This window comes from Pseudophryne corroboree, chromosome 1, assembly GCF_028390025.1.
Source record: "Pseudophryne corroboree isolate aPseCor3 chromosome 1, aPseCor3.hap2, whole genome shotgun sequence".
NCBI classification, from domain to species: domain Eukaryota; kingdom Metazoa; phylum Chordata; class Amphibia; order Anura; family Myobatrachidae; genus Pseudophryne; species Pseudophryne corroboree.
Window position 1 is genome coordinate 1,172,340,148 of NC_086444.1, and position 26,188 is coordinate 1,172,366,335.

The 26,188-nt window shown below is 44.1% G+C and overlaps 1 pseudogene; it reads left to right on the forward strand.

Annotated features, from left to right (window-relative positions):
- Window positions 1-4,035: 4,035 nt before the first annotated feature.
- LOC134944940 (5S ribosomal RNA) lies at window positions 4,036-4,153 on the forward strand (annotated as a pseudogene).
- Window positions 4,154-26,188: the final 22,035 nt, after the last annotated feature.

Genomic DNA, 26,188 nt, shown 5'->3' on the forward strand with positions numbered 1-26,188 from the left:
ATGTAGCACAATCTTATTCATCTTATACGTAATGCCCCACCTGTAGTAGTAGCGTCCTTATATGTCATGCACCCCAGTAGTAGTAGCATCCTTATGCATAATGCCCCCCCAGTAGTAGTAGCGTCCTTATACATAGTGCATCGCTAGTAGTTGTAGGGTCCTTATACGTAGTGCACCCCCAGTAGTAGTAGCATCCTTATGCATAATGCCCCCCCAGTAGTAGAAGCATGCTTATACATAATGCTCTCCCAGTAGTAGTAGCATCCTTATGCATAATGCCCCCCCCAGTAGTAGTAGCATCCTTATACATAATGCCCCACCAGTAGTAGTAGCATTCTTATACATAATGCCCCACCAGTAGTAGTAGCATGCGTATACATAATGCCCCCCCAGTAGTAGTAGCGTCATTATAAATAATGCCCCCCAGTAGTAGCAGCATCCTTATGCATAATGCCCCCCCCCCACTAGTAGTAGCATCCTTATACATAATGCCCCCAGTAGTAGTAGTATGCTTATACATAATGCCCCCCCAGTAGTAGTAGTAGTGTCCTTATACATAATGCACCCACAGTAGTAGTAGCATCCTTATATGTAGTGCACCCCCAGTAGTAGAAGCGTCCTTATACGTAATGCCTCCACAGTAGTAGTAGCATCCTTATACGTAGTGCACCCCCAGTAGTAGACGCATCCTTATACGTAATGCCCCCACAGTAGTAGAAGCGTCCTATACATAATGCCCCCCCAGTAGTAGTAGCAGCGTCCTTATACGTAGTGCACTCTCAGTAGTAGAAGCGTCCTTATACGCAATGCGCCCCCAGTAGTAGTACCGTCATTATACATAATGCCCCCCCAGCAGTAGCATCCTTATACGTAATGCCCTTCCCCTAGTAGTAGTAGCATTGTTATATGTAATGCACCCCCAGTAATAGTAGCGTCCTATACATAATGTCCCCAAGTAGTAGTATCGTCCTTATACGTAATGACCCCCCCAGTAGTAGCATTGTTAAACATAATGGCCCCCCATTGGTAGCGTCGTTACACGTAATGCCCCCCTGTAGTAGTAGTAGCATCTTTATATGTAATGCCCCAGTAGTAGTAGCGTCCTTACATGTAATCCCCCCCCAGTAGTAGCAGCGTGGTTATACATAATGCCCCCCCCAGTAGTACCGTCCATAAAGCACACGCACACAAACATGCCTCATACATACACACACATCACATATATATATATATACACACATATACACACACACACACATTTCTCTCTCATCCTTCACTTACCTAAGCCAGTCTCCCTCTGTACAGCAGCCTGCTGCGTGTTGCTTCAGCCCCCTTCTGACCCATTTAGCCCCACCCCCTTCCATCCCATGTAGCTCCGCCCCCTTCTGTCCCGTACACAGTGCTGTCCTATCACACAGGTGAGGGGAGGGGAGGGAGGAGGCTTTTCATGCTGCAGGTGCCGCTGCCAGTGCCTGTCATACAGTGACAGGCACAGCAGCAGCAGCAGGGGGACAGGACGGCGCAGCAGGGAAGGGATGCAGAACAGGGGGAGCGCCTCTCCATACCAGCGCCTCCCTGCACTGCATCCCTTCGCTGAGCGGGTAGCGCCGTGCCTGCCAACATGTACTGATTAAATAGAAATGCACACATGTGTACAGGCCTGATTGCTAGCAGCACCCACCCTCTGAAACTCCACCCACAGCAAAAGGTTTACCCTAAGTGTGAACATCAACAGTCCAGTACACCCCCACTAACACACAGTGATTTCCTATTTTAGTACAGGCTGGGAATAACTAATTAAAAAGTATAGTCTCCGTTATCTAACAGTGATTTCATATTGGCATGAAATATTGCAGGACAGAGCGATAATGTCCAGTTACCTGAGGAAGACAAAGAGATAGGGGGTGCTAGGCTGAAGCTTTGCCTAACATTCAGATAGATTTTGCACCAGCCCTGAGTAAGGTAAGCCAGATTCCAGTAAGGTAAGCCAGTGTGTTGAAAAGTATATAAAAACACATCAATATCATCTGAGGGTGTAAGTTTTTGTAACTCTCCCCACTGTTGCCCACCTATCCTGATTTCCCTTAATTCAATATGCAGCAACTGGATCTGAGTTTGCTGCCTCTGAATCTGAGCCATACTTGCCTACTTTTGAAAAAGCATTTCAGGGAGATTGTGAAAGTAACACCTATCAGCGTGGACGCGTGCTGCTACATCTGAGAGGTGTGTCACAAAAATGACTTACATCCAAATGTAAATGAGCCCCAAAGTTAGTAAGATCTACTTGTTGAAGAAAATACTCTTATATTTTGCAGGATTTGTTTGTGTATTGTGTCTTACAAGAGGTTCCATATACTGTAAGTGGCCACAAGAAACCTTTAAAATGCATGTAGCCATAGGGATCATTATAACCAATACAGGGAAATGGCACTGATGATCCCATTTAAAAGTATGTATCTATGATTTCTTTTTTTTTCAGGGAGATTGAGGGACCATTCAGGGAGTGAGGGAGATTGCTACTATTTCAGGGAGACTCCTGCAGAATGAGGGAGGGTAGGCAACTATGATCTGAGCTGCTGCTCAGCAGCCAGATTTTGTAGGCCAGCGCCTAGATTTTTCTTGCCTGTAGCCAGTTCAGCAATCACTTTGATTGCCTCCTCCATAGTTCCCTGCTTTTCATATGCAAAATTAGCAGGCTTAACTAACCTGTTAAAGTTAGCCAGATTCCCAACACACTGTCTCCACTATTTCTCTTAACACTGCACACCATTCCCTGAATGTCTAGTCCTATAGAGAGGAATTAGCAAACAAATTTTATTGTGCACAGCCTGCAAAAAGACACATATAGTAGTATCTACTGGCGCTTTATCATTCAAAACTCACCAAGCCACTATGCAGTAAGTAGCCTCCTGCAATGCATCTCACTGCCGCTGCGGGTGGATCCAGTTAAAGTATCAGGGTTTTGCTGCGGATACTGTCCAGCAATTGTTCAGGTGCCAAATATGACAGAACCACATAGACGGAGTACAGTCCGCCATACTTTATTCTGCTTCAGGCAGGATAAACAGCTTCATGCAGGATTTACAGGTCAGGTTTCACAGGCAGTTGTCAAAGTCGAAAAATATTGCAGTACACACATCAAGTACAAACTACACACAGATGGCCTCCGTGCGAGTACTTATTCTGCTGTGTGTGCACAAATTCGCAATTTGCGTATGGTCGCTCCCGCGGTCCTGCGTATAGCGCGTGGTATGAGTATTTACGGTAGTGTTTGTAGTCGCATGGAAAAAGCCATAAAAACACATTACATATTTAATCCAAATAGTGCACAATGTACACATAGGCCAGTATTTACTAAAAATCCAAGTTTGGCCGATTTGTGTTTTTTTTTCTAAGTCCCAATCCGGGAATTCACTAAGCACCAATCTCCGCAGTGTTTGGACTATTCGTAATGGTTTGAATGACAACGTTCACAAATACGAATGAATAGACCATCGGTCAAACGCGGCTGTTATTTCGTAGAATACGGGCATTCACTATTCATTCATATTTGGGTGTTAGTTTCTGAGTGCTCAAGTGCGGGTCTGTTTTTTTTTGATTCGTTAAAAAAAGCAGCAATATAATAGACCTGCTTTTTCCAGTCGAGTTTGGGTAACCATGCACGGATAAGTAACATTGCACATATTTTAGTGCTTCTACTATTATTGTTTGTGTTGCAATTATCTGTGAGCCAGCTTTGAGCTCTTAATATACCGTGTGTGCAGAATTTGCTACTTACACAACATTTCTCATTGTGAGTGCATCTTTCCATATTCTCACTCATTAACCCTTTGAGATATTCTCTCTAGGACTATTTATCTTTTAGATCTCCTAATGGGAGACCTACATAAATAACACCTTTCTACTTTAAGATTTCCTCTTTATCTTTTTGACTACCGTATACTCTTTTCTGGAAATACCTCAGACTAATTTTAGTCTTGATTTATGCAAAGTACAATAAGTAGAGTGTGATTTATCTTTTTCCTTTATTTAACGGCCCATGGCCATACTACCCTGAATACGCCCGATCTTGTCCGATCTCGGAAGCTAAGCAGATATGGCCTGGTCAGTATTAGGAAGGGGAACCTCCTGAGAATACCAGGTGCAGTGGGCCATTTTTAAGGAAAGGAGCCAATCTTGAATTTATTTCACACACTCTCTTATTTGGAGAAAACATTACAGACTATTGTGGTACTGACTCAGTAGAGTACAGAACTAGTGGTGGTCTTTTTCTTCTTCTCTTTTTCTTTCTCTCTCCTCCTCCCCTTTTTTTTCTCTCCTTTTTTCTCTCTTCTTCTCCATCCTAGGCCCACTGCCATACTACCCTGAATACGCCCGATCTTGACCGATTTCGGAAGCACAGCAGGCCTGGCCTGGCCAGTATTAGGATGGGCAACTTCCTGAGAATACCAGGTGCAGTGGGCCTCTACTTCTTCGTCCCAATCCTACTTCCCTCCCCCCCCCCTTTTTCTTTTCCTTCTTTCTTCCCCTGTTTTTTTCTCCCCTCCGCCTCCCATCAAGGGAAATGTAATTACTTTTTTCGTCCTACTATCATTCCATCCTTCCTTAGCTATACTTTCACAAACTTTATCCAATTTGCATATATGCATATATACCTATCCTTGATATCCATAACATAGGCATGTAGGCATGTACAGTGATCTTTTGGATACCCGGGACTTTTAGAAACCATTCGGTATCCTCCACTATCCCTATGATATTTTCACCCTCTTCTTTCATTTATCTTGTACCTCATTTGTTAAAAAGGTTAAATAAGATTTCTTCTACATATTAATCATAACAGACACGAGTCCCAACTTCTTGTCCAAAAAGTTTCTTTATTCAAGGATTGATTAAAAGTTACGTTTTAATATTTATTATTATACATATTATTTCTAATACTACAAATGAGTGCTCCCAAAAAAACGTTTTTTTGTCTTTTTCTCTTTCTTCTCCAATTGTAGTTCACCTACAAAATTCCTGGGAGCACCGCCAACTATTAACAGTTTAAAGAATCACTTGTTAACTGTCTGCATGTTGGTATAATTATATTATCATATAACAATTTCAGCATTTAATTCTATTGTTTGACTAGTGCGGTTCCACACAATATAACTTTCTGCATCGGTCAAACGCGGCTGTTATTTCATAGAATACGGGCATTCACTATTCATTCATATTTGAGTGTTAGTTTCTGAGTGCTCAAGTGCGGGTCTGTTTTTTTTTTTTGATTCGTTAAGAAAAGCAGCAATAAAACAGACCTGCTTTTTCCAGTTGAGTTTGGATAACCATGCACGGATCAGTGAGATCTGTGCATGGTTATCTATGGGAAAGGGTCTGTTTAGTGTAAAAACGGGAACAAAAATTGCGTGGGGTCCCCCCTCCTAAGCATAACCAGCCTCGGGCTCTTTGAGCCGGTCCTGGTTGAAAAAATATGGGAAAAAAAATTACAGGGGTTCCCCCATATTTAATCAATCAGTACCGGGCTCTGCGCCTGGTCCTGGTTCCAAAAATACGGGGGACAAAAAGCGTAGGGGTCCCCCGTATTTCTGAAACCAGCACCGGGGAGATAATGCCATAGTCGTGGGACACTTTGATATCAGTCCCTGCGGCCGTGCAATTAAAACCCCAACTAGTCACCCCTAGCCGGAATACCCTGGAGGAGTGGGGACCCCTTCAATCAAGGGGTCCCCCCCCCTCCAGCCACCCAAGGGCCAGGGGTGAAGCCCGAGGCTGTCCCTCCCATCCAAGGGCGGCGGATGGGGGGCTGATAGCCAAGTGTGAAATTGTGAATATTGTTTTTAGTAGCAGTACTACAAGTCCCAGCAAGCCTCCCCCGCAAGCTGGTACTTGAAGTACCAGCATGCGGAGGTAAACCGGACCCGCTGGTACCTGTAGTACTACTACTAAAAAAATACCCCAATAAAAACAGGACACACACACCGTGACAGTACAACTTTATTACATACATGCACACCAACATACACACATACTTACCTATGTTCCCACGAGGCTCTGTCCTTTTCTCCATGTAGAATCCTAGGGGTACCTGTGAAAAAAATTATACTCACATAATCCAGTGAAGAATCCGGCCTTTGAATAATCCACGTACTTGGTAAAAAAAAAAATGAAAACCCGACCACGCACTGAAAGGGGTCCCATGTTTACACATGGGACCCCTTTCCCCGACTGCCAGTGCACCCCCTGACTCCTGTCAAAGAGGGTCCCTTCAGCCAATCAGGAAGCACCACGTCGTGGCACCCTCCTGATTGGCTGTGTGCTTCTGTAGTGTCTGTCAGGCAGCACACGGCAGTGATACAATGTAGTGCCTATGCGCTACATTGTAGCCAATGGTGGGAACCTATGCGGTCAGCGGTGAGGTTACTTTCGGTCAACCGTCGGCGAAATTGGCTCCAGAACAGACCAACTCGAGTGGCGAGTGGAGGAGGTGGTGACGTTCCAGCAAACTGTCGAGACTGACTTCCACCAACTCCGACAGGATGTTGCCCAGCTGTGGGAGGAGCATGAGGACCAGCATAATAGAGCGAGGAGGAATAATCTAAGGATTCGGGGCATTCCAGAAGACATTGAAGCGGCCTACCTTGGACTTTACCTCAAGCGCTTCTTCACCTTCCTGTCACCTGATACCCCCGAAGACCACCTTCTCCTGGACCGAGCACACCAAGCTCTTCGGCCCCGCTCCCAAGACTCTTCTCATCCTAGAGACGTCATTCACCGAATGCACTACTTCACCGCGAAAGAGTCCGTCTTGAGGGAAGCACGGCAATTGAGGTCTGTGACTTTCCAAAATGTCTCCCTGCAGATCTTCCAAGACCTATCCCCCTCCCCCTGGCCAAGCATAGAGACTTTAAGCCCATCACTTCACTGCTCTCCCAGCACAATATCAAGTATCGCAGGGGCTTCCCGTTCCGTATCCTGGTATGGCATCAGGGGAAACTACTAACAGCCAGAAATCCACCCGAGGCTCAATCGCGGCTCTCCAAAATTGGGCATCCACACTGACATACAGGACCCCTCTGCTTCCTCTCTACCTCCCTGGATGCAGCGGCACCTGCCTCCACCCCCCAGCTCGGAGTGGTACACGGTTCCAGCGTCTTCGACCTCTCGGGCTCCTCCACCAGTTCCCTGATGGACTTGTAGCTCTTTGAGGTGTTATACTTTGCCTATGTTTATGCCGGCCCTTCCTGGTCGTACTCTCCACCTGGGAAGCTGTTTATCTTTAGATCTCCCATGTTCTCATCCCCAGATCCCTTAGTCGGTTCTCAACTGTTTTATTGTTACCCTTTGTTACGATATGACCCTTTTAATGGTTCTTATTTCCCTTTATCCTCTTTCTCCTGCTTCTTTCTCTCTCTCTTCTTCACTACCTCTCTGAAGCTGGCGCTCCACCCGTTCTTCACTACTGTTTTCTCTCCAACCTCTCTTTGAAGGTCCCTCCAGGGGGGACCTGCTTATTGGACATCACCAAGCGGTTGGTGATGCATCGCCTGGATGCCAGGCGGCGCCCCCTATGGGCTTCGAGCCCGTTTGCTGACCTAGGTGCCCTCCCAACGCCTAGCATCCCTTCCTAATGTCAGCACCATTGGTCCTGGCCTCCACTGCTGGACGACCACCTACCCTCCTCCCCCCCACTCTGGTGCTCTTTCCTTCCCCCCTCCTTTCTGACCACGCTATCCTCTGCCCTGCTTCTTTGTCTATTCTGCTTTCCTCTTTACTGCTTTCCCATGGGTCTCCGGGTACTCTCTTTTAATGTGAAGGGCCCTCAAAAGAGAGGTAAGCTCTTTGCCAACATTAAACTTCACAGAGGTGACCTGGTCTTCCTCCAGGAGACTCATTTTCTACATGATGCCCAGCCTACTCTACAATGTAAACCGTACCCTGACGTGTTTCATGCCTGTGACCATTTGCGATCCTATTTGCAAGCCATCTCACCTTTGAACTCCTCGACTCTCACGAGGACAGGGAAGGCCGGTTCCTTGTGTTAGTGGGGAAACTCAATCACCAATTGTGCCCCTTAGTCAACATCTATGCCCCTTTCCAGGGACAGGAGCGGTTCTTTGTGAAACTAGACACGCTCCTTACTCAAGTCCGGCAGGGCGACCTCATACTAGCTAGAGATTTTAATGCTGTGTTAAATCCGAACATAGACCACTCCCCCTCTCTCTCCTCTGCTTCCCCGTCGGACTCTCTCCGCTCTAGATCCCTCCTCCGTCTCATGCGATCCCAGCTTCTCTACGACTCCTGGAGGATCAAAGATCCCGCAGCACGTGACTACACCTTCTACTCCACTCCTCTTAACTCTTACTCCTGCATCGATATGATCATGCTCAGCCACAAACTTGCCTTGAACCTCCGGGCTGCCCATGTTCACCCACTGATATGGTCTTACCATGCCCCTATCACCTGCAATCTCTCAGGTCTTCTCTATCGCCAAAGCCCCATGACTTGGCGCCTTAACGACTGCCTCCTTCACAACCCAGAGACACGCTCCCACCTTCGGGATAAGCTTTCTGACTATTTTACCCTGAACGATCCCCCCGACACTTCCAGGTCCACTCTTTGGCTGGCACACAAGGTGGTCTTCCAGGGGCATATCATCAGCCTAGCTTCACGGGCCAAGAAACAATCCCTCACCCAACTTAATAGACTTTCTTTCAGACTCCATTCCCTCGAGACCCAGCATAAGGCGTCCTTGACCATCTTGTCCAATCTCCGTACTGTTAAGGCGGAACTTGATCTCCTTCTCTCCAGACGGGTGGCTAAACGTCTTAAATGGCTTTGCCAGTTTTTTTATGAGAAGGGGGATAAGGTGGACAAGATAATGGCAGCACGACTCCGCTCTGCTAGGGCCAAAACTAATATTATTTCCATTAGAGACCCTCTTAATCGGTTAGTCCATGACCCTACCGCCCTTAGGGCGGCGTTTCAATCCTATTACAATAACCTATATAATCTCCCACTCACCCCCGCCAGGTCCCTCCTCCCAGCCCCACTCTGACTTGATCTCTCACTTTCTCTCGGCCTCCAACCTGCCTAAATTGCCCCGAGACGCCATGGACCATCTTAACAGGGAGATCTCGGTGAAAGAAATTACCCAGACTATTCTCTCACAAAAGATTGGTAAATCTCCTGGCCCGGATGGGTTTACAGCTCTTTACTATAAACAATTCTCTGATCTCCTCTCCCCCCACCTTCAATCCCTGTTTAATAAGATCATCCATGGCGACCCTCTTCCATCCGAGATGTTGGAGGCTAGAATTGTGGTGATCCCTAAAGAAGGCAAGGACGCCCTCACCTGCGCTAGCTACCGCTCTATATCTCTCCTGAACCTGGACCTTAAAATTTTTGCTAAGATTCTAGCTAACCGCCTCAACCCGTATCTCCCTTCCCTTGTCCACTATGACCAAGTGGGGTTTGTCCCGGGCCGCCAGGCGAGAGACAACACCAGACGCGCTATGGATCTTATACATATCTCGAACTCCAGGGGATCCCCAACTATCATGCTTTCCCTGGATGCTGAAAAAGCTTTCGACCGGATATCCTGGAGTTTCTTAAGAGCCGCCCTGGAGGCCAACGGCTTGTCTGGTGCCTTCCTCTCTGGTGTCCTGGCGCTATACTCCTCCTCCTTTGCCACAGTCCTAATAAATGGGGTCCCATCCGCCCTGGTCAATATATCAAATGGTACACGTCAGGGCTGCCCCATGTCACCATTGATATTCGCCCTTGTTATCGAGCCTCTCGCCTCTCAAATTAGAGCTCTCCAGGGTATACATGGTATACCAGTGGGTCGTACCGAGCCCAAAATTTCCCTCTTCGCCGATGACGTCCCACTTTCCTTAACCCAGCCCTCTATCTCGCTCCCGAACCTATTTTCAGTCCTTCATTCCTACAGTCTCGTATCAGGCTACAAGATCAATTATTCCAAGTCCGAGGACATGCTACTTCACGCCCCCCCCCCCCCGTGAGGCTGACTCCCTCCATACCAATTTCAATTTTAGATGGCAGCCTACGAGGATCAAATACCTAGGGATCTATTTGACTTCCCGCTACGACTCTCTCTTTAGAGAAAACTTCCCACCCCTCCTCACCAAAATGCTTGCTGATCTGACATCCTGGAGGAGTCTTTGCATTTCGTGGCTGGGCAGGATCATTGCAGTTAAAATTAACATAATCCCCAAATGGCTCTACCTTTACCAGACTCTCCCTGTGGCAGTCCCGGCCTCCTTTCTCCGTACTATCCAGCGAGCACTCGTGCGCTTTATCTGGAACCACAGACCTCCCCACATTGCTGCCAATACCCTAAAACGGCCAACCTCCGCGGGCGGCAGAGGTCTCCCGGATATAAAACTCTACTATCTGGCCTCTCATCTCTCCCATATTGTTGCCACCTATGCCCCCCCCCCGCCCCACCCCCCCCGGGTCTGCTTCCTGGCTAGATATTGAAGCAGCCTATCTTAACCTATTGGACCTGTCTCCCCTGTGGGGTTTGCCCTCGACCTCCCGACCCCCAGCCTCCAAACTCCTCCCCATGATCAAATTTAATCTTAAAATTTGGGATTCCTATTCCTTGAAGATGGGCCTTACCACTACCGCCTCACCCTTGACCCCTATCTGGCAGAACCCTTTGTTTCCTCCTGGATACTCGGCTACGAGATTCCGTACATGGATTACATTGGGTTTTAAATTCCCAACCGATTTTGCTGATCGGGGACAATGGTTGTCTCTCCCTGACCTACAACAGAAGACCCCCTCGCACCTACTTTATCACTTTCAATTCCTGCAAATCCAGCACTTCTTGGCCTCCCTGCCCTCCCCTGCCCTCCTCCGAACCCTCACGCCCCTGGAAAGTTTATGCGTACACTCTCCCCTCTCCAAAGGCTCAATCTGTTCACTCTACTCCCTTTTACTGGATTCGTCCCTTCCTTCCTCCTGGCCTTATGAGCTCGCCTGGGAACGTGATCTCGGGCCCCCTCCGGAGGGTGGCGACTGGGAGGACATGAGACTGGATATTGCAAAGTGCTCCATTGCTACCGCCTTGAAAGAGACGGCTTACAAAATCTACTACCGTTGGTACCATACCCCGGACAGGCTACATAAACTCTTTCCGTCTACTTCCCCTGCTTATCCATGAACAGGGTTGTGACTCCGCACCAGTCCTGAAGTTTCAGAGATAATTCTTAAACCAGAATTAAGTTTATATATATGGTAAGACTACCTATAATTGTTTGTACCTGGTGGTGCACCCAGAGTCAGAAAAAAGACTAAGGAGAAAACAATTTTGCAGAAGACTCTTGTGTGGGTGCACTCTTGTTATTCGTTGTATGACAATTTATTAAAACATAACTTTTATTAATTCATTTAAAATAAATCCTCACTCTTATACTCCACCTTGTTAGGTTAATAGGATATATTATATCAATCTGCACTGAACGTGCTTAAAAAATTGGAAATGTTCTGGTTAGTCTAATCACCAAAAAGACTTGTAGGGGGATATAGACACTGTAGTTCTATATCCAATCCTAACCAACCAGTACAAGCGAAGCTTGTTTTAATGAGACCTCAATGGGTCATAATTAATCCGACCAGTCTTATCAGGAGTATGTACCGTAACAGAAATTGTATACATATATAAGGGTTGCCTGCTACTGCCCCCGTGTTTGAGAGACAATAAATTTTAGCTAATTTTTTAGCTAACAGAAGAAAAGAGGGAAAAGCCAAAAAAAAGGGGATAGAGAGAAAGTGGTGATCCTGCTATTGGTATCTGGTCAGAGGGGGTCGTTCATTACAACACCGGGTATTCTCTGGGGGTCTCCCTCACAGGTACTGACCCAGCCCGTCACCGTTTTGCTTCCAAGATCGGACGAGATCGGGCTCTATCAGTGGGGTATGGTAGTAACTTTTGACGCAATTGATCGACCCACCAATGAGAGTGCACCGAATAAAGATTGCAGAGAAAGGGCAAATGCGGATCTGCTGTCTACGTTAGACGCAGGTTTACACCTGTGAATCATAAATGAGAGTCCGCTGATATAAGAAAAGACTGCAGGTAGATTTAAGGGTAGGCGTGCACACACAATATATGCTGAAGTATCGCCTATGTTAAATTAACACCAATTAATTCCACCTATAACCGCCATATATGGTACCGCTAGGCAGGAATCATTAACAGATCAAATGTCACAAAGGTCAAGTGTAATTTACAATAGATACTGATAAATTGTTTAATGAATTAAACATATATATGTTATATCAAAATTCCCTGTTATGGGCTAGATTGAGCTGAAAGGGGCGTAGCTAATTTTGTTTGATTATAAATATAACCAGGCTATGGGACTGTTGCACTGAAAAAGGCAGAATATTTGGGAAGAGGTGTGTTCAATACCAGAAATTTTATGTCATCTGCTCTGTTATCTCTATAATAACAAATAATGAGATAGCCAAAAGACATGAAAAAAGTAGGTAGGTTTGTTATGTCCCGTCTATAGCAGGCAAAAAGAATACACCATGTCTATCTAAGAAACCCTAAATAGGTTTAGGTGTTTATGTTATATTAATTACGACAGGATTGAGTAAAAGAATTGGAAAAATACAAGAATTACAAAAAATACCAGTCCCTGCCCAGGTCCCTGGGTCAGTCTGGAGTTAAGAGGATCTGCTTCATACTCCTGATGTCCGTGGTCAGAAGAGGAAAACGCGTTTCACCCGTTTTACGGGCTTGTTCACTTCCAATGCTGCTAATTGGAATGATAAGTCAGGTTTAAATACCTGTTGGTGAGAGCCCAGCCAATCACTGGGATCAAGGATTAATCGTATAATTGGTTACCGGCTGAATGCTCAGGCCCGCGGAAATGACGTTTTTCAGCTGGTTGCTAGGTTACCTTAAATTGTTTATATGTTGCTGGCGTAAGGATGAGGGAATCCCCGTATATGAATGTAACGTGTTACCCTGGCTGTTTGATACTGCGCCTCCGGGTTCTCTGATAGCCGCATCGCTGGTGCCCTTTAGTCCCTCCCTAGTAGTCCGGGTGGAGACGGTGCTTGTCTTTGAATAAATGTCTGGGCGTCCCGTTGCTAGCATTGCCGCATCTCCCCGGCTTCAGAGGATGACATCACCACGTCTCCCCGGCATTCGGGCAGAGATGATACATAACATCCAGTGGTGCCTGAGCGTCTAGTTGCCTGGCAACCGGAAGGTGAGAGTTTAGTAGGGGCGGATAAATTTACTGTGCCCCTGTATAGGGAATCATATTATTACTGGAAAGAGGGAAAGATAGGGAGGAACCAAAAGAGTGGGAAAAGAGATATGTGTAAGAGTACAGAGAAACATTATATATCTGTACTAGGTGTGATAGCGCCTGCTGTGAGATATAAACTGGTGCAGGATGTCATCACGGCTGTCCGGGTAGGGATAAGAGAGTAATATCCATTGGTATCAAGTCTCATACTCTCGTGTATTTAAGGAGGGATTATTCCTGGGTCTAATTAAGAGGATTATATTTCTTGTTATGGAAATGTGTTGTGCCCTAGTAGCTCTAGTTGTAGGTTTATTATGTGTTAGTTAATAAGCAGAGTGAGGCCATGTCTAGACAAGGCGTGGTGTTATATAGCTTGTTCCGTATTATTGTTATTGGTTACCCTTGTTTTTTATTTATTATAATTGCTGGCTCACTTATTCTGATGAATGTACTGTCCTAAGTGATACCCTGGAGTCATTGTATAGATTGGGAAATGACTCTAGCGTGCATATTAAGTGACCTGGTTGTGTTGGTGAGTGAGGCTGATGAAAAACTATTATTAATAAGGATGAATTAAGTTGGAAACATTAAATTAGAGGCATGAGGATTATTAGGGGCTACTAGTTCGAAAATGAATGTGTGTGGTGTATGTGCCTATCAAGTGATGGGTCTTGGGTTGGCTTGTGTGCCTACTGTGGATGTCGTGTAAGGTGAAGTGGGATTTAGGATTGCTGTGAACTGAGGTGAGAAAATGAAAACACTGTTGGGAAATAAACCTTTGTGCTGAAATCATTGTGACAAAGTGCCCAAAACATGTGTGGGATGTGTGTGCATGTCCAAGTATTGCTGTTGGATAGTGTGGTGAATAGTGTACCTAAGTGAGGAGAAAAAAGGGTTTGTGTGATGGGTGTGGCCCAGGTACAGTGCATGCTGTAGGGACCACTATGTGGATAATGAGTAAGTAGTGTAGAGGGGTAAGGAGTTGGTTATTAACTTGTTACCATGGATTCAAATTTATGAGGTTTGTTAATCCCAAGGTCTCTCTTTGGAGGTTGGGTGTATACCTATTCTGATAATTGTGTGATTAGATTATAAGATGGTCACTTAGGCCCCAGGTAAGGGGTGCCAAGTTGGTCCTGATTGTAGAGCTGGATAACCTGTTATCAGGTCTAGTTAGAGATCTTGATGTATACCCAGGTAGAGCTAAAGTAAGCAGGTTAGCTAGTGTAGGGGCGATCATCGTGGAAGAGAGGGGGATGCTGTTATGAGGAGGGGAGGGGAATGGAGAGTTATTAGGTTATTGAAAATAATGGGTAAAAAGAAAATTGACACATCTTCGGATTGGTTATAGAAAAGCGCTATAATTTATGCTTTCATTGAGACCCATTGGTTTGTAAGTGTTAAGTTTGAAGATCCATTCTGTCTCTTTCTTCAGAAGTTCTTTGTTCAGATCTCCTCCTCTGATACCCAGCTGAACTTTTTCCAGGCCATAGACCTTGAGATCTTTCATGTAATCTGTGTGACACAGATGAAAGTGTCTCGCCACCGAGGTCAGTTTTCTCATTCGTATGAGATCACTGGCGGCATTGCGGCAATTTCCCACATGTTCTAAGATTCGCTCCTTGAATTTGCGGGTCGTCATCCCAACATACCTCAAATTACAGCTGCATTCAATGCAGTAAATCAGGCCTTGGGTGCTGCAATTGAAAAATTGTCTGATGGATATGGGTTTACCATAACGATCTGATATAGTATTTACTTTCAACATGTGTGGACAAGCTTTGCAGTGTCCGCATGGGAAAGTGCCTTTCAGGTTATTTGATTTCGTGGTCTTTGATTGGAAATGGCTCCATACTAGGAGGTCCTTGATGTTACTCGATCTCCTCCAGCTCATTTGTATGTTAGTGTCTATCAATGGTGCCAGAGTCTTGTCCAATTGAAGTATCGGAATATGTTTTTCAATAGCCTTCTTGATCTGTCTCCATTCCGGGCAAAAGGTCCCGATAAATCTGATCTCATCATCAGTTTTTTGGGGAGTTTTAGTTGGAAAAATTAGGGTATCCCTGGGTATCTTGATTGCTTCTTTGTATGCCCTTTTCAGGGATCTTTTGCTGTAACCTCTCTCATGTAGCCGATGAGAGAGTTCCTGGCTTTTACTCTTGAAAACCGCATCTTCTGAGCAATTTCTCCAAAGTCTCAGATATTCTCCCTTGGGTATGTTTTCTACTGTCGGCAGAAAATGTGCACTGGTTTGGAACAAGAGGCTATTGGTTGATGTTTCTTTTCGGTAAAGTTCGGTCGATAGATTACCTGTACTGGATTTGTAGATAATAATGTCAAGGAAGGAAATTGTCTTCTGGTCAATGGTATGTGTCAGCTTTATATTCAGGTCATTATTGTTCAGAAGTTTAATGAATTCCACCAGGAGATCTTGGTCACCATCCCAGATGATAAAGATATCATCTATATATCTTAGCCATAACATCACATGTTCCGTATATAGATCATTGGTATCAGTGAAGACATATTTCTTCTCCCAACAACCAGGAAACAAATTTGCATAGGTGGGTGCACAGGCCACCCCCAAGGCTGTGCCTCTGACCTGGAGGTAAAATTGTTCCTGAAAAGTGAAGTAATTCTTCTCTAGTACAAATGCCAGTAGGTTGTATAGAAAGTTGCCAAAATCACCCTTTTCGTCATTATCAAGACAGAACCGTGTCGCCCTTAATCCGGCCTGATGATCAATACTGGTATACAGCGCTTCAACATCAAGGGTCACCAGTAAGAAATTATCTTCAAATATGATGTCACTGATCTTTTGTAACAGGTCCGAGGTGTCTTTCAAGTAAGAAGGTAATTGTAAGACATATTCCCGGAGGTGACTCGGCTGTTCCAATAAGCCTCCATTACCCGACATGATGGGTCTCCCCGGGAGTTTGTTCAAATCTTTGTGTGTTTTTGGGAGAAGATAGAATGTGGGTGTCTTAGGATTTTTGATTGAAAGGTATGTATGTTCCTGTTTTGTAATAACACCCGTTGACCAGGCTTCTCCAATCAGACTGATGTATTCTGTATGGAAACGGGTCGTTGGATTGTTTAGCAGCTTTTTGTAACATGTAGTTTGTTTTAATTGTCTCAAAGCTTCTGTCACATACATATCTATCGGCCACAGTACTATGTTACCCCCCTTGTCGGATGGCTTAATTACCACATCCTTCCAGGTTCTCAGCTCTCTCAGGGCTTCTCTTTCATCGTAGGACAAACTCTGAGGAAAGTAGTAGTATTTACTTTCTCTGCGATGTTTGATCAGGTCAAATTCTTTTGATACCATGTCCAAGAAAACCCTGATTTCCGGACTATTATTGTCCAGTGGGAAAAAGGTTGACTTGGCTCTACATTTGGGGCAATCTCTTGTCCCTGTTTCCTGTCCTGATTCTGATTGAAGCTCTTCCAAGATTTCTACCATCTCCAAATCCTCCGGACTCCAAAGGTGGTCTCCCGTGGCTCCCTCTTTTCTTGCATTCTGTTCACTAAAGAATTTTTTAAGAAGCAATTTCCTCCCAAATAAGCGCAGATCCTTTTCCCACATGAAGCGGTCAAAAGGTTTGGTGGGAGAAAAGAATAAACCTTTGCTGAGCACCTTCCTTTGTACCGGGGATATTGTTCTGCCAGATAGGTTAATAATTTGAAGATGTTTCGAAGAGAGTGAGTTTATCGTGCTTTCCTCTGTCGTTACGGATATTTTGATGTCCTGGGAGTATCCCATTAGTCGAAGTTTCAGAGATAATTCTTAAACCAGAATTAAGTTTATATATATATGGTAAGACTACCTATAATTGTTTGTACCTGGTGGTGCACCCAGAGTCAGAAAGAAGACTAAAGAGAAAACAATTTTGCAGAAGACTCTTGTGTGGGTGCACTCTTGTTATTCGTTGTATGACAATTTATTAAAACATAACTTTTATTAATTCATTTAAAATAAATCCTCACTCTTATACTCCACCTTGTTAGGTTAATAGGATATATTATAACTATCTGCACTGAACGTGCTTAAAAAATTGGAAATGTTCTGGTTAGTCTAATCACCAAAAAGACTTGTAGGGGGATATAGACACTGTAGTTCTATATCCAATCCTAACCAACCAGTACAAGCGATCTTGGAAGCAAAACGGTGGCGGGCTGGGTCAGTACCTGTGAGGGAGACCCCCAGAGAATACCCGGTGTTGTAATGAACGACCCCCTCTGACCAGATACCAATAGCAGGATCACCACTTTCTCTCTATCCCCTTTTTTTTGGCTTTTCCCTCTTTTCTTCTGTTAGCTAAAAAATTAGCTAAAATTTATTGTCTCTCAAACACAGGGGCAGTAGCAGGCAACCCTTATATATGTATACAACTTCTGTTATGGTACATACTCCTGATAAGACTGGTCGGATTAATTATGACCCATTGAGGTCTCATTAAAACAAGCTTCGCTTCCCCTGCTTGTTGGAGGAATTGTGGATCTAGAGGCGACATGCTACATATATGGTGGACATGTCCGTCCATCCTCCCCTTTTGGAACTTAGTTCACTCTCTCCTCGTTTCTCTCCTAAATTCCCCTGTATCGAGAGATCCTTGGATCTTTCTGCTGTGCTCCCCCCCCACCCCCCCCCCCCCGACACTTGATAAATTCTCCCGTAAACTGACTACACATATTTTAACCGCAGCTAAATCACTGATAGCCCTCCACTGGAAAGACCCCTCCCCTCCCTCTCTCTGTGCCTTCAAAGCCAAAATTTGGCATATTGCATCTATGGAACAGATTACGTACTACCTTCATGACCGTGGTCATGTTTTTGAGCAGGTTTGGGCCCCCTGGCTCACAGCTGAACCTCGTCCACCACCTCGCCTCTTACGGGGACCCATGGGCATCGCCGATTGACCTCTCTCTGCCTCCTTCTTATTCTTCACTTGCATTCTATCTCTAGCTTTTACCCTATATCCACTAGTCTCAGCAAATGTACTGTGATTAGATTCCTCTGTCGTGGTCTTCCCTTTCCCCTACTCTCCTTCCCGCCCCCCCAAATTGGATAATTAATTACTGCTATGTTATTTTTGTTTGCTTTTACGGCTTATTATAAAATTGTGGCTTCCGTTGGACATTGGTCCTTCTGACCACCAGTCGCCCCTCTCGATATTTGTTTATCTATTGTAAAAAACCTATTTGTGTGCTGTTAGAGTGTGTTTGCTCTGCCTAGACTGCAGAGGTGCTGGGAGAACCTGTAAAACAGGAAAAAAAAGCTAATTAAATATCTGTGAATTTTTTTATCGCTAAAAGCGTACACAAAGGGCACCGATACTTTGCATACCCTCTCACATTGTTGCAAAACCAGTTCAAATAAGTCATATTGTGTTTGATTCAGATTGGATTGTTCATCTGTTAAGTAGATTTAAAAGCACATTTTAAAAGTTGCTGCATAGCCTTGATATAGTTTTTTTTTTTAAACTCAGGCCTAAAATAACTTCTGGTGCTTGTATAATTTGTGATTTCTGTGTGACAAAGGAAGCCGCATGGTCTGTCCTCCATTTTGGACTAACCACATGGCCTGTTTAAATTACAAATAGTTTCAATTGGGCCTAGTGAGAGAGAAATGGTGAGATAAATGCTTGGCTTGGTGTAAGAAATTGCACACATAAAAAAAGAAAGGAAAAAAAAACCTTTTTTTTTCTCTTCTTCTTTCCCAGGATTTAGTTAACTCTCTGTTTACTATAAGATAGACATTGAAATGCAAATTAATCTATGTAACTACTTTTTTTTGTAGAAAAAAAAGCAAATACCTTTGATGTGCAAATCAGAGGTAAGGTATCTCATAGAAGGCCAGTGAATGATACATACATATATATATATATATATATATATATATATATAAAACATTATTATAATTATGTGTATATTCATATCAGTGTATGTTCTGCAAGATAGCTATCCAATCTGAATCATATCATTTAAATTATAGATTATTGCAGTCATTATAGATCTGAGTGAAATCGGATACATTTGTTGCTATATAGGTACATTTGAAATAAATGTATTTAAGGAAGTGTAAAGACACAAACACAGGTCTGCATAAAAGTTTATACAGAACAAGTTGTGTCTAGTGGACAATAGTAGTTTTTATTGCTCACATTTATAGAGTTGTGTGATTTATTTTACTGCGTACGCACATTGGTACACGTGGTACGGAACGTGAGGACAGCGTACAAGGCCGCACACGTGGCATATGGGTACGCACGGTTGTGTAACAACGCAAGCTTGCGTAGGGTTGTGTGCACATAATAAAACCACACAATAGTTGTCCAGTTAAAAGGTGGGACAGTAGACATTTAATACAATAGCACATAACTATCTGGTTTCTAAAGCAGATTAGTATGAAACTTTTGTTTAAACTGTATTGCCTCTGGGGGTAAAACTGGCAATCAGAACGAGTGAAAATTTTCTGTACAGAAAAACAAAGCGTATTTGAGTGAGTAAAAGCGGAGTGAGTGGAGCTGAACCCGGGAAACTAGGTGGTCTAGTTGATATTCTGGAGTGGAAACACTGGGTTAGTAGAGGCCCGGTGATGTAGGGTTTGCTACCTTGCGTGATTAGAACTAGGTGGTCTAGCTGATCTGAGGTGGTCTAGGTGTCCCATACAACTAGGTGATCTGGAGTGGTCTTGGCTAGGTGGTCTACAGCAATCATAGGGCATATAGATAACTAGTATCTATAGGCTGTGTGATTGCATCGCATGTCCGTTTGTTCTACACAGCACAACATGATATTATTGTGTCATATGCGCTGTGGAAAAGCATACTCAGATGTGATTGTATAGACAAAGGGGTTTTTCTTTGACAATGTCGGGAAATCTCCCTGGTGGGCTTCCACTGGAAAGGGTGAAGAATAGTTATCTAATTTCTCTGTTTTTCACTCTACAAAAAATTCCAGTACAAAGATAATGAAAAGGAATTTTTCGTTGCCTCTCTCAGGAAAATATTCCAACAGAACCTCCACCGAAAGAAATTACGGTGCTGTAAGTTCTTATAGGAGCCCTAAGTTGGGTACATTGCGATCTGCTATCAACAGTGTATCGTTGTACTGGCCAGCATGGGCGAGAGCGAGTGGAAGGCGCTCGGAGATACTTCCACCGTCTACTTGCATTAAGTATTTTGGTATTTGTGGGAATTTTTTCTAATTATTAAAAAGACCCACAAATATGGGTGCCAGTTGCTCAAGTGAAAGACATTTGTGCAGGGTTCAGGCTGAAGAAGAAAGACCAAAAGGGTCAGCAAGGTTTATCATGTGTGAAAAATATGGTTCACACACGGAAGTTTTTTTGCAATGAGTGACAACGATAGGCTATCATTCCCTAGGGTGGGCAGCTTTGAACCAGATGTACTACAGAATGTAGGCAGTAAAATATGTCTGCTTAAATCCAGAAAACAAAGGATTAGACATAACGATTGTTTAAATCTATGGCAGCAAGAGGGGGAGATGCAAAGGGAACAAATTCGCAAAGCAGGTTCAAAACCTAGCAGGAATGAGGACACAAACACACCATTATCGACACAGGTCAAGAGGGAAGAGACGGCTACAGTCAATGATATATCTATGAATGACAACAGAATGCAAGAGAAATGTATTAACCCTAATTTTTGCAAGATGTATCCTGTTTTGAAGTCTTTTCAAGGATATAGGTCACAGGAAGATGAAGGACCCAGCCAAATCGCAGCTCTCATTCAAGCAGTCACCTTGCAGGAAGCTCAGGTGGGGCCTGTCCAACCAGGTAGAGCAGTAACAGTATTCCCCAATGAAAGAGCTGGTGAGGTCACAGCTACCGGTAAGTGTGAGACGGTTCTTTGCACAGAGGCAACAACACCTCACAGTAAACAGATTAGGAACGGAATGGTAGGATTACACCCTGTATTGGAAATAGTAACTCCCAAAGGGGGAACCGATAGTCAGGGAGTAATCCTCACCAGCAATAATGCAATGTTTTGCCCGTGGTCCAGAGCTGAGCTGCGGTCAATCATTTCAGAATTCCCCGATCGTCGGAAGCATTTAGCCAGATGTCAGAAGTTTATCAGTGATCTGGGTAATGTTCATGAACCAGCTAACAAAGATTGGCAGATATTTTTGAAAGCGTACATACCCCCTAATATTGACACCCCCCAAAAAATGTATCACTCATTGTAGATTAGAGTCAGATGGTCCTATGACTGACGAACACAATCAGGAGAACGTGGAACGAATTAACAGGCAACTAGAGTTGTATTTCCCCACAAAGGGAAAATGAAATGGCATCTGAATATTTCCATCGGGCCCTGCAAATAATGGATAGATACATTGGGATATCAGATACAAGGAACGATGCAAATTACAGGGAGGTGGTTGTCTCTGTGCTTATGGACGGACTCAATAAGACAGTAAGGGACAGGGTACAAACATCTTTGCCTGATTGGAGAGGGGCCACAGTAGCTTGTCTTAGAGAGTGCACAATTGAACACCACAAGAATATTGCTATGCGTAGAGAACTACAGGAGGAGAGGCTGAGAACTGAAAATATACAGGCTCTTGCAGCAAAGCCTCATAAGCCTAAACCCCAAAACCCTGGTGGTAAGAAAAGACAGAGAATATGTTACACTTGTAGGAAGGAAGGGCATTTTGCCAAAGATTGTAAGAGTAGTAGAACACATAGTCAATATAGACCCCTAGACAGAGAAAACAAGCCACATTATTAAACACATAGACGGGACCAAGGGACATATAGTAAGGAATCATGAGCCATATAGAAAACACAGATTTGGTTAATGGGAAGAACGGAATAATTGCAACTTTACCCTTTTGAGAAAACTTACTTGGGTTAAGAAGGGGCCTCTAAACTTTTGCTTCTTTCTCTAGCAGAAGTGACCTCTGATTAACTTAACAGGAGTTTTGTTAGAGATGGTATACATATATTGTGCTACCGCCCAGGAAGTACGAATTATGTTGGATACCCATGAAGACTAATGTTGCATTTCACTGTTTTATATGCATGTCCATCACAGGTAGAGGAAATTATCTCAAAGATACCGGGTTCCCTATGAACTTAGAATGGAAAGTACACTGGATTGATGGCTGGGATAGTCCCAGTAGAGATATAACACACATAGAAAAAAATTTTAAGGGCGCAGACCGAGTAGAGAATCATTCCCCGTAGTGCACAATCCAGTTGTCAAATCTTGTAAAATCCTCTTTGCCTCTACAAACTTATCTGTTGCTAAACTCTATGTGATTTGACTTCAAAGTTTCCTCTTCATCTCTTACGTTCACCGACAGTAGGGTGTAATACATGGACCCGATTACAGTCAGTTCAAACGCCACATGCCTACTCAGTCCTTCAGAGTTCTGCCCAAAAATCAAGTATATCTCACCACCACAAGGACACCAGTATTAATGCAGTGTGCCTGGTCATGCACAAAGGGTGGAGAATGAGAATACTGGTGAAGGGAGACTGTGTACAGACACAGATTTTATTTTTTTATTTATTATTATTTCCCCTCTCTTTTCACAGACGGTTTACTTCACACAACTGATAACACCACAACAGTTAAACACATTCAAAATTTGTGTTCACTACAGGAAAAGGCAGTCTGGAGGGCAAAGGAGTATGGCCAGGAGTCCTCAGGATGTTGGACAGGTGGACACGGTAAGCCAGTAGTCCCCAGAGCATATCTTCCAAGTCTAGCTGAGTTAGCACACGGTCTGACTCATCTAGGCAAAGAGGGTATGTGCAAGCTGGTGAGAGCCTACTGGTGTGCACCAGGATTCTCATCTCATGCAGGTAAGAGAGCAATGACATGTTTTACTTGCTTGAGAAAGAATATTGGTAAGACAATACCAACAGAGCCACCCCATATCCCTCCGACAGATGGACCTTTTCAGGTAATACAAATTGATTTCATACAGTTACCACCCTGTAGGAATTTGAAATATGTGTTAGTTTTGTATTGATGTATTTTCCAATTGGGTAGGAGCGTTCCCTGCTGCCACAAATACTGCTACGTTCACTGCAAAGAAAATTGTTTGGGAATTTGTGTGTAGATATGGTATCCCTAGAGTAATTGAAAGTGATAGGGGTACCCATTTTACAGGTGAAGTCTTTCAGGTCATGTGCAAACTGATGGGAACTAGCTGAGCAGAGTAATGGCTGAAACTGGATTGTTGTGGCCAGAAGCTTTGCCACTAGTGTTGTACAGCATCAGAACCACTCCCAGGTCTCCACTTAACTTATCACCCTTTGAAATTCTTTTTGGTCGACAACCTCATGTAATGATAGACTCCCAGGATGATTTGAAATGCAATAATGAAGTGACTGTGAAATATTTGGTTGGGATGAGCCAGCAGCTGAGAAATCAACAAAGAAATCTAAAGCTGGTGATTCCTGACCTACCGAACAGTTTGTCATGACATTGAGCCTGGGGATTATATGATGAGTCAAAATTTCTTACGTTCAGGTTGCCTCAAAGACAGGTGGGAAGGACCATACCAAGTCTTGTTAACCAGCTCGACAGCACTAAAGGTCGCCGAAAGAGAGACTTGGGTCCACTCGTCCCACTGCAAGAAGGTCGCTGACCCGGAGAGAACTCGTGACAAAGTAGTTTGGTAACTGTGCGTTTGAAGTGAACTGTGTGTTCAAAGAGCAAGGCAAAGAGACACTAGAGTGTTGATTCTGGGTAAGTTGAGAGGCAGGACTGTTGAAAGGCATCTGAGCATGGAGAGCAATAAGATCTAGGCCGGTTGTCGCACCATTTTCTTTTTTCACCTCCCCCTGCATTTTCCTTTCTTTTCTCCTTCTCATTTTCCTTCTTTCCCCTAACGAAGTGGATCTATCACAAGAGACTGCGTTTCGGGTTCTGCTAGTAATTCTGGTTTTGATCAGGACAATTTGTTTTGGTGAGGGTCCCAGAGAGGTCGAGCAGGGATCTGGAATGGGTTCTGATGGCGAGTACGAATTTGTAGGATCTCAGGAGCGGCACATCACTCGAGTAAAGGGTGGTATCAGTAAGCGCTCTGGTAGTCATGGAGCTCGGAGGCACTATGAAGGGTTATTGTCTGCCGAAAATTTAATTTGTAGGAATTGTGAGAATATAGTCGAGGATGGGTGCATCCAGAGATGTCAGTCCATCCTTAATTTCGACATGGACCGTCATCCGTTGAGTGATTACCACTCACAAGTGGGTAAGGTCTTAAACCAGACAGAATGCTGGGTGTGCTCACAGGTACCTCAAGGTCAGAGCAAGTCAGGATTAGTACCGTGCCCTTTAGCAATAGATGAGGTACTCGAATTACGGGGTGGGAGACCGGTGGACAAGAAATTCAATATCTCTAGGCCCCCTAGTTTGAAGCTCCACCAGTATAACGTAGACAGGTCCTTATTGTGCTTTAATATTTCCAATTACCGAAAACCAGGAAATTGGGAAGTGATATGGAATAACAAGACAATGATCTTTTTACACAGAGCTGATAGGATACCCATAGACTCTGAACTTGTACGCCAAATAGCCAAAAGTGGGAGGTATTTTCGGTATAGGTACACCCGTGGAAGCAAGACAAGTGGGTTGGAAAAGTATCGTCAGAGTATTGTGCCCATATCATCCAGCCCGATACTTGTACTGAGCAGATGGGAGAACTAGGGATTGGTTTCTTTACTTGGAAAGTTTGCAATATGGTGATGTTACATTTTGTCCCCTATGTTCTCCCAGATGATGCCTATTTCATATGTGGGAGGAAAGCGTATAAGTGGCTTGCCCCGAGCTCAGAGGGATTGTGTTATATTGGGAGAGTACTACCAGAGGTCATGACCATAACCCATGATAAGATGAAAGACGTTCACCGCAGTGCTCAGGCTCCTTATACTCATACTCACTATGAACAACTCATCAAGAGACACCTCATAGATAGGGCAGAGCATGCAGCCTCTGATTTGATCCACGAATCCAACGGGATTCAGTTTTTTCTCGCATTAGACATCACCCGTACTGCCAGAGGAACTATAAATTATAGGTATATCCATGCGCTAGCGAACTTGATAGATAATATCACTGAGATGTATGATGACTCCTTCAGGTATACGGGAAGAGAGTTACAAGCCTACAAGAAGGAACTGATCCAGCACAGGATGGTCCTTAATTACGTCACAGCCGTGACAGGTGGGTACTGTGTTACTCTGGCAACTCAATATGGTGTGAAGTGCTATACATATATTACGAACAGCACTGACGACGACCCAATGGAGATCATCGATCAGAAGATGGACGAGATCTTGCAGGTGAAGTAGGAGTTCAGGAGGAAGCACAACCTTACCTTAGCAACTGTGAGTAATAAAATGACTGGCTGGGTCTCATGCTTGAACCCACGCAAATGGTTCTCAGGTTTAGGAGAGTGGGCTCAAAATGTCATTATGACTCTGGGGAAGTTTCTCCTTTTTTTTTTTTTTTCCCCCAAAAGTTTTTTATTGACAGGTGAGTAACAATAACATACAGAATGGGAAAAATACGTTATACATGAGGATATTTAGAGATGTGCAGTCTCGTTATAGTAAAAATAATAGTTTTTATACCAGTAACAGTACCCCATGCAGACCCCTAGTGAAGTAAAACTTTGTACTCAAAGAGGTAAACAGGTATCAAGTTGATAGTAGGGAGCAACCACGATTGGGCCTGTTGAACACTTAGAAGCAGTGTACTCAGAAGGGGGGTGTGGAGTCGAGTGATTCCAAAAGATACCATTTGGTATCTTTAAAACATTTCCTTAGTGCTTCTTTGGTAATTGGGGAAAGGGTCAGAACATAGGGTAACCAGGTATTAAAGTACTGTGCAGTCAGTTTTTCCTTC